Genomic DNA, 10,024 nt, shown 5'->3' with positions numbered 1-10,024 from the left:
TTATCACGGCAGTACTCCGAGCTGTCCAGGGAGGAGTCGATTCCGACTTCGGTCATACCTCCGAATCAGATCCTGGCCGCCATTCGCACCAGCCTGACCTCTCCCCTGGGTGAGCAGATTTTGGCAGCTCAATCTGGTGCTCCCTCTGGGAGACCCAACGGCAGATGTTTTGTGCCTGAGGAGTTGCGCACTCGGTTGTTGCGAACCTACCATAACTCCAAGACCGCGGGGCATCCTGGAAAGAATCAGCTGTCCTGGGCTGTTTCACGTCTGTTCTGGTGGCCTTCCCTACGTTCCGACATCGCCGCATATGTAGCGGCATGCTCCGTTTGTGCCCAGAGTAAGTCCCCTCGGCACCTTCCGTTGGGCCTTCTGCAACCCATAGCCACCGGGGAGCGCCCATGGTCACACCTGGGGATGGATTTCATTGTGGACCTCCCTGCATCCCGAGGCCATACGGTCATTCTCATGATTGTGGATCGGTTTTCCAAAATGTGCCACTGTGTTCCTCTCAAGAAGTTACCCTCTGCACAAGAGTTGGCCACGATTTTTGCCAGGGAGGTCTTCCGGTTGCACGGTTTGCCTAAGGAGATTGTGTCGGATCGGGGGAGTCAGTTTGTGTCCAGGTTCTGGCGCGCCTTTTGCTCCCAGTTGGGGATTCATCTCTCCTTCTCCTCGGCCTACCACCCTCAGTCCAATGGGGCCGCAGAACGATCCAATCAGGCCTTGGAGCAATTCCTTCGTTGCTATGTCTCCGATCACCAAGACAATTGGGTTGACCTCCTGCCTTGGGCTGAGTTTGCCAGGAACACGGCGGTGAACTCTTCCTCTGGGACGTCTCCCTTCATGGCCAATTATGGGTTCCAACCTGCCGTGTTACCGGAGGTATTCTCTCCCCAGGATATTCCGGCTGTGGAGGATCACCTTTCCGTCCTACGTGCTTCTTGGGTACAGATCCAGAAGTCCCTTGAGGTCTCTGCGCAGCGCCAGAGATTCCAGGCTGATCGCAGACGAGCGCCTGCTCCTTCCTACCAGGTCGGAGACCGTGTATGGTTGTCCACCCGCAACCTCAACCTTCGAGTGCCCACTCCCAAGCTGGCGCCTCGCTTTGTTGGTCCCTTCCGAGTGCTTCGCAGGGTAAACCCGGTAGCCTATGCCCTTGCGCTTCCTCCTGGCATGCGGATCTCCAACGTGTTTCATGTCTCCCTGTTGAAGCCACTGGTGTGTAATCGTTTCACTTCCTCGGTTCCTCGGCCTCGTCCGGTCCAAGTGGGCAATCGTGAGGAATATGAGGTGAGCAATATCCTGGACTCACGCCTGGTCCGCGGTCGGTTGCAGTTTTTGGTCCATTGGCGTGGTTATGGTCCAGAGGAGAGTTCCTGGGTTCCCTCCGCAGATGTCCATGCTCCTGCCTTGCTCCGAGCCTTCCACGCACGCTTCCCTCAGAAACCGTTTTGTGCTCCGCGGAGGAGGGGCCCTTGAGGGGGAGGTACTGTCATGGTCTTACCTGCTTGCTGCTCTCCTTCATTTGACATGTGCTGGCGGCCATCTTGGGTCCTGGGTTTCTTGTAGCCTTCCACCCTGCGGCTCCTCCTTCCCCTGGGAGGAGCTGGATGCCTAGCTCATATATATAGGAGGTCTGTGGCTTCAGTTCCTTGCTTGGTCCTCTTGTGTTCACATGCTTCTAAGACTGCTGCTGCTTCTGGTTCCTGATCCTGGCTTCGTCTGACTACCCTGCTGGTTCCTGATCCTGGCTTCGTCTGACTACCCTGCTGGTTCCTGATCCTGGCTTCGTCTGACTACCCTGCTGGTTCCTGATCCTGGCTTCGTCTGACTACCCTTCTGGTTCCTGACCTCTGGCTTCGCAAAGACTCTGCTCGGTTTCACCATCCGTTTGGACTTTTGCTTTACAGCTTTATTTTCAATAAAGCCTTCTTATTTTCACTCATCTCTTGTTGTACGTCTGGTTCATGGTTCCGTGACACTCTGCTTGAGACCTTACTTAAAGCCTAAAAGACCAGTCAATATCCTACCTTCTGATTTGCTGTAAGGCTCACTTAAAAGCATTATGGGCAAGCCCTCCACTCAGAGCCCCATGTGGGGTCATGTGATCCTCCATCTTCATCTTCTCTGCCCTGTTTCCCTCACTGAATTTGATATGTAAAATGGCAGGGTCACGAATGTAGTAGGGGAGAAACACCAATAAGACAACAAGAGGGAAGGGGAAAGACACTAGGCCTAACCGCTAGGGAAGAAAAAGGGTCACCACCTATAAAACCCTGTTCCTGGCCCTAACTCCTATCCGTATGGGCACCCCTCGATGGTAGAGATGCCCATACACTGGAACCTAGAAAACTTTGAAGACCCTTGAATGCCTTAAAGGTAATGACACGGCAGAGACAACCCGTTCCTTCCAAGGTGAAGGAGCCAGCGTCTCGCTGAGGCCTAGTAAACAACAACCAGGGGGAGAAGACAAAACACAACAAGTGGAACACTTAACTTCTAAGGATAATGGGGATGAACAGGACTTCAATGAGCGCCACACTCCAGCTCTTCCAAGAATAACTGAAGCTATCCAGAGCATTTTTGATTTTTCCATGTCAACACCTATAATTAAACAAAAAACATAAAATCCTGCAGTTTTTGCACTGGCCACTAAGGTTAATAATAGGTGGCACTTTTTGGTCTGTACGGATCACTTTAGTACAGTTACCTGCTTATCTGTCACTCTAATCATGCCTATAATGATATCACCTCTGTTTATAGATAAGATATGATCCTCCATTCACAATAGGTGATTGTCAAAACTTATCCCTTCTTTTCTTTTACAATGATCGCTGCACAGGTCACAAAGGATGCCTAGAAAACTCTTCCATAGAAGTCAATGAGGTCCCCTCCTGACCATTGTGTCTATGGACCATGTGGCTGCCGTAAAGCAATTTTATTAATGCTTTCTAAATGCTGTAAATAACAGCTCAGGCAAGATGGCCACCTCCATAATCATTTTCAGATAATAAAATAAAAATATAATAATCTGTAATCAGAAAATTAAGACAGAATAGTAAAAAAGCATATGTGTTGCCATCTAGTTTTAACTGGCAGAAAACATTTTGGTGACATATTTCCTTTAATTCTATATTGGGAAATTCCTATTGTGGAGGGTCTCCAATATAGTTACCCAATTTATGAAGAACTGGGACCAAATGTAACATCAATGTAACATCAATGTACACTGTGTGCAGAATTATTAGGCAAATGAGTATTTTGACCACATCATCCTCTTTATGCATGTTGTCTTACTCCAAGCTGTATAGGCTCGAAAGCCTACTACCAATTAAGCATATTAGGTGATGTGCATCTCTGTAATGAGAAGGGGTGTGGTCTAATGACATCAACACCCTATATGAGGTGTGCATAATTATTGGCAAAATGGGTCAAAAGAAGGACTTGACAGGCTCAGAAAAGTCAAAAATAGTGAGATATCTTGCAGAGGGATGCAGCACTCTTAAAATTGCATAGCTTCTGAAGCGTGATCATCGAACAATCAAGCGTTTCATTCAAAATAGTCAACAGGGTCGCAAGAAGCGTGTGGAAAAACCAAGGCGCAAAATAACTGCCCATGAACTGAGAAAAGTCAAGCGTGGAGCTGCCAAGATGCCACTTGCCACCAGTTTGGCCATATTTCATAGCTGCAACATCACTGGAGTGCCCAAAAGCACAAGGTGTGCAATACTCAGAGACATGGCCAAGGTAAGAAAGGCTGAAAGACGACCACCACTGAACAAGACACACAAGCTGAAACGTCAAGACTGGGCCAAGAAATATCTCAAGACTGATTTTTCTAAGGTTTTATGGACTGATGAAATGAGAGTGAGTCTTGATGGGCCAGATGGATGGGCCCGTGGCTGGATTGGTAAAGGGCAGAGAGCTCCAGTCCGACTCAGACGCCAGCAAGGTGGAGGTGGAGTACTGGTTTGGGCTGGTATCATCAAAGATGAGCTTGTGGGGCCTTTTCGGGTTGAGGATGGAGTCAAGCTCAATTCCCAGTCCTACTGCCAGTTTCTGGAAGACACCTTCTTCAGGCAGTGGTACAGGAAGAAGTCTGCATCCTTCAAGAAAAACATGATTTTCATGCAGGACAATGCTCCATCACACGCGTCCAAGTACTCCACAGCGTGGCTGGCAAGAAAGGGTATAAAAGAAGAAAATCTAATGACATGGCCTCCTTGTTCACCTGATCTGAACCCCATTGAGAACCTGTGGTCCATCATCAAATGTGAGATTTACAAGGAGGGAAAACAGTACACCTCTCTGAACAGTGTCTGGGAGGCTGTGGTTGCTGCTGCACGCAATGTTGATGGTGAACAGATCAAAACACTGACAGAATCCATGGATGGCAGGCTTTTGAGTGTCCTTGCAAAGAAAGGTGGCTATATTGGTCACTGATTTGTTTTTGTTTTGTTTTTGAATGTCAGAAATGTATATTTGTGAATGTTGAGATGTTATATTGGTTTCACTGGTAAAAATAAATAATTGAATGGGTATATATTTGTTTTTTGTTAAGTTGCCTAATAATTATGCACAGTAATAGTCACCTGCACACACAGATATCCCCCTAAAATAGCTAAAACTAAAAACAAACTAAAACCACTTCCAAAAATATTCAGCTTTGATATTAATGAGTTTTTTGGGTTCATTGAGAACATGGTTGTTGTTCAATAATAAAATTAATCCTCAAAAATACAACTTGCCTAATAATTCTGCACTCCCTGTATTTATTACATTGCTGGCCCTTAGAACTCAAAGGAAACTGTGTAATGTTTGAGATTAACCCTCAAGTCTTCTGTTTCCTGAACTTATAAAGGCAAATTAATTCTCCTCCTGGGTTAAAGAAGGGTTAAAACTTATTATCACTTGCTAGTTACCTTTTTCCAGAACAGACATACTTCTTACTGGTATTGTGGCACTGGTCTGTTTCGTTACAAAACAGGCTGCATACCCTAACAGTGAGGAATAGAAGTATTTGAACACCCTGTGATTTTGCAAGTTCTCCCACTTAGAAATCATGTAGGGGTCTGAAATTCACATTGTAGGTGCATTCCCACTCTGAGAGACAGAATAAAAAAAATTAAAAAAATCTGAAAAACACATAGTATGATTTTTAAAGTATTAAGTATTTTAACACCTGAGAAACAGCAAGATTTCTGTCTCTCAAAGACCTGTTACTGTGCCTTCAAACAGTCCACCTCTACTCCACTCATTTATCTAACTTAGTAGCACCTGTCTGTGCTCTTTAAAGACACCTGTCCACCCAACAGTCAGTCAGTCACCAACTACTACCAAAAGAAAGACCAAAGATCTGTCAAAAGGCACCAGAGACAAAATTGTGGACCTCCACAAGGCTGGAAAGGGCTACTGTGCAATTGCCAAGCAGCTTGTTGAAAATACTGTAGATAAACTTTTGGAGCAATTGTTATTAAATGTAAAAGGCTAAAGATGACTGTCAGTCTCTCTCGGACTGAGGCTCCATGCAAGCTCTCACCTCGTGGGGTATCACTGATGATAAGAAAGGTGAGGAACTACAAGAACTAAAAGGGAGGAGCTGGTCAATGACCTGAAAAGAGCTGGGACCACAGTTTCAAAGGTCGCTGTGGGTAGAACACTACGCTGTCATGGTTTCAAATCATGCATTGCACGGAAGGTTCCCCTGCTCAAGTCATCACATGTCCAGGCCGGTCTGAAGTTTGCCTATAACCATCTGGATGATCCAGAGGAGGCATGGGACAAAGTCATATGGTCAGATGAGACCAAAGTAGAACTTTTTGGTCTAAACTTCACTCGTCGTGTTTGGAGGAAAAAGAAGGATGAGTTGCATCCCAAGAACACCATTCCTCCTGTGAAGCATGGACGTGGTAACATCATGCTTTGGGGGTGCTTTTCTGTGAAGGGGACAGGACGACCGCACTTTATTAAGAAGAGGATGGGCCATTTATTGTGAAATTTTGAGCAACAACCTCCTTCCCTCAGAGCATGGAAGATGGGTCGTGGCTTGGTCTTCCAACATGACAACGACCCAAAGCACACAGCCAGGATAAACAAGGAGTGGCTCCGTAAGAAGCATATCAAAGTTCTGGAGTGGCCTAGCCAGTCTCCAGACCTAAATGCAATAGAACATCTTTGGAGGAAGTTGAAACTCCGTGTTGCTCAGCGACAGCCCCAAAACCTGACAGATCTAGAGGAGATCTGTGTGGAGAGGTGGGCCAAAATCCCTGTTGCAGTGTGTGCAAACTTGGTCAAGAACTACAGGAAATGTTTGACCTCAGTAATTGCAAGCAAAGGCTTCTGCACCAAATATTAACACTGATTTTCTCAGGTGTTCAAATACTTATGTTCAGCAGTGCAAGACAAATACATTCTTTAAAAATCATACAATTAGGGTTGAGCGAACCCGAACTGTAAAGTTCGGGTTCGTACCGAACTTTAGGATTTTTGGACCCCGGACCTGAACTCGAACATTTCAGTAAAAGTTCGAGTTCGGGTTCGTTGTTCGGCGATTTCTTGGCGTTTTTTGAAAGGCTGCTGAGCATCCAATCAACAAGAGTTTAACTGTATGACCTTAGAAGCCATCACAGCCATGCCTACTAATGGCATGGCTGTGATTGGCCAGTGCAGCATGTGACCCAGCGCTGCACGTCACTCTGCTGTTCTTAGTGTAGGGAGAGGATGCTGCTGTGAGGGAGAGAATAGGACAGAATCTGTGATCAGAACTCCAATTGAACTCCAATTGAACACCCACACAACATAGATTTAGTTGTGTGGGTGCAGTGCACAATCTTTTTACCCTGCCCTGAGCCCAGTGACAGAAAAAAAAAACTTTTATCCATCTGTTAGTTAGGTGGGCGGTGGCGGCCATTTTATGCAAGCTAATTGCAGCAGCACTGCATCTAAGCTTTTGTGACATTAAAATCCAAGCTTGAAATACTGCAGTAATAATCTGGTTTTAAATAAACACCCTTTTTTGGCAATATACAACATCTGGTGCCTTTGCAGGAATAGTCAGTGTGCAATTTAAGCTAGAAATACAGCCATAATTTTCTGGGTTTTTAAAAACACCCTTTTTGTGCAAAATACACTATTTTACAGCCCTAGCTGCATCTGCACGTGTGAAATTCAATCGTTATATGCAGCTTTCATATTCTTTAGTAAAAAAACACTTTTTTTTGCCCTTGCTGCATCTGTGATTGTTAAAAACAAGTTTTAAAAAATTTAATAATTTTCTGGCTTTGAAAAAACACCAATTTTGGGCAATTTCCAACATCTCTGCCTTTGCAGGATTAGTCAGTGTACAATTTAAGGCTACTTTCACACTAGCGTTGTTTTAATCCGCCATTCAATTCCGACACCGGAACTGCCTGCCAGATCCGGAAAAACGTGTGAAAACGGATTACATTTGAATCCTGATCAGGATTTTGATCACAATGAAAAAATGCATTGGATAAAACGTATCCGCCATTTATGGACTTTAACTTTTTTTTCAAATTTTTCGGGTTTAACATGCAAAAGCCGGATCCGGTTTGACTGAACACACAGCGCCGGATCCGGCGTTAATGAAAGTCAAGGGAAAAAGACCGGATCCGGCGTTCAGTCAAAGTGTTCAGGATTTTTGGCCGGAGGTAAAAATACAACATGCTACGTTTTTCTGAAAAGCCTCATCAGTCAAAAAGACTGAACTAAAGACATCCTGATGCATCCTGAACAGATTACTCTCCATTCAGAATGCATGGGGATAAAACTGATCAGTTATTTTCCGTATTTGAGCCCCTAGGACGGAACTCAGCGCCGGAAAAGAAAACCGCTAGTGTGAAAGTACCCTAAACTAGAAATACAGCCATAATTTTCTGGGTTTTTAAAAACACCCTTTTTTGGCAAAATACAATTGTGAAATTCAAGGGTTATATACTGCTGTCATATTCTGTTATTAAACAAACACCCATTTTGGGCAAAAAACTTTAATTGCGGCCTAGTCTGGATCAGTACGTGTGAGATACACCCTTTAGATACTGTGGTTCTATTCAGTTATGTGCAAAACAACCATTTTGGGCAAAAAACATTAATTGCGGCCTAGTCTGGATCTGTACGTGTGAGATACACACTTAAGATACTGTGGTTATATTCTTCTATTAATAAAACACACTTTTTGGGCAAAATACACAATTTTACAGCCCTTGCTGCATCAGCACGTGTGAAATTCAAGGGTTATATACTGCTGTCATATTCTGTTATAAAACAAACACCCATTTTGGGCAAAAAAACTTAATTTGGCAGCAGTTGCTGCATATGTCATTGTGAGATACACACTTGAGATACTGTGGTTCTATTCCGTTATTTGAAAAACATCCATTTTGGGCAAAAAAAACTTTAATTGTGGCTAGTCTGGATCAGTACGTGTGAGATACACACTTTAGATACTGTGGTTTACTTCTTCTATTAACCTTCACGACCGCAATCCGTATATATACGTGATAGCTGCACATACCCCGTGCAGCTACCACGTGTATAGACTTCATGGCAGCTCTTTAATCCAAGCGATGCAAAGCGCTTGGATTAAAGCTTCTGCCCCTGCCCTGGTGCTGTCACGGACAGCATACAGTTCAGTAATGCCGACAAGGGACCAATCAGAGTGGCCCCTTGCCGGCAATCGATATGATTGGTTAGTCTGTGCAGACTAACCAATCGGATTGCGGCAGTGAAAAAATGCCGGTTTCAGGCTCTGATCTGCGCTCTGCAGATCAGAGCCTGAAATCAGATAGTGTCCTTGTGCCCCCCCCCCCCCCCGATCTGTGCGCCAAGCCCCCCCTTGTCCCCGCCTGCCCCTTATGAAGTCCCCCCCGCTCCCATCCAGATTCCTGCAGCCTGCCCAGTGCCCTGATGCGGTTCGCCTCCTGCCCCCATTTGCACTGCCCCTCAATGCTGGCCGTACCCCCCCAACGCTCCCACCCCCCTTTTCAAGGCTGCCCCCATGCCGTGCGGTCCCCCTGCTGTGTGTGATGGCGGCGGCTCCATTCCTGAGCCGCCGCCATCAGCAGAGAGTGTCAGCTCTATGCTGACACTCTGCTGTAACCCCATAGATGCCACAGCAGCGTCCGCTGTTGCCACCTACAGGGCATCTGATTGTATTATACTTTGCAATGCAAGAGCATTGCAAAGTATAGTACAGCCATCAGCCCCACTGGATCTTCAAAATCCAAGAGGGACTTGATAAAAAAAATAGTGAAAATAAAAGTAAAAATAAATAAATAAATATGTAAAATTAAAAAAATAAATTGCCTTTTCCTATAAAAAATGAAAAAAAAATACCCATATTAGGTATCACCGCGCCCGTAACGACCGTCTCTATAAATATATCACATGATAGACCCCGTCCGATAAACACAATGAAAAAAAAAATATTTAAACTGTGTAAAAAAAGCCATTTTTGTCACCTTACATCACAAAAAGTGCAACAGCAAGCGATCAAAAAGGCTTATGACCCCCAAAATAGTACCAATCAAACCGTCACCTTATCCCTCAAAAAATGATACCCTATTTAAGACAATAACCCAAAAAATAAAAAAGCTATGGCTCTCAGACTATGGAGACACTAAAACATCATTTTTTTGGTTTCAGAAATGCTATTATTGTGTAAAACTTAAATAAATAAGAAAAAGTATACATATTAGGTATTGCCATGTCCGTAACGATCTGCTCTATAAAACTGTCACATGACCTAACCCCTCAGATAAACGCTGTAAAAATAAATAAATAAAAACTGTTCCAAAACAGCTAATTTTTTGGTCACCTTGCCTTATAAAGTGTAATAATGAATGATCAAAAAATCCTATGTACCCAAAAGTGGTACCAATAAAAACCTCAACTGTTTCTGCACAAAACGAGCCCCTGCACAAGACGATCGGCAGAAAAATAAAAATCATATGGCGTTCAGAAAATGGACACAAAAACATAATTTCTTTTTCAAAATTGCTTT

General features: G+C 44.5%; 1 non-coding gene across 1 annotated transcript; it reads left to right on the top strand.

Moving 5' to 3' along the window:
* Positions 1-9,041: 9,041 nt before the first annotated feature.
* LOC121000215 lies at positions 9,042-9,127 on the top strand. The gene has a single exon (XR_005778839.1). It is a non-coding gene; the product is annotated as a small nucleolar RNA SNORD71 (small nucleolar RNA).
* The last annotated feature ends 897 nt before the right edge of the window (positions 9,128-10,024 follow it).

This window comes from Bufo bufo, chromosome 4 (genome assembly GCF_905171765.1).
Source record: "Bufo bufo chromosome 4, aBufBuf1.1, whole genome shotgun sequence".
NCBI classification, from domain to species: Eukaryota; Metazoa; Chordata; class Amphibia; order Anura; family Bufonidae; genus Bufo; species Bufo bufo.
This window is presented reverse-complemented; position numbering and strand designations above follow the sequence as displayed.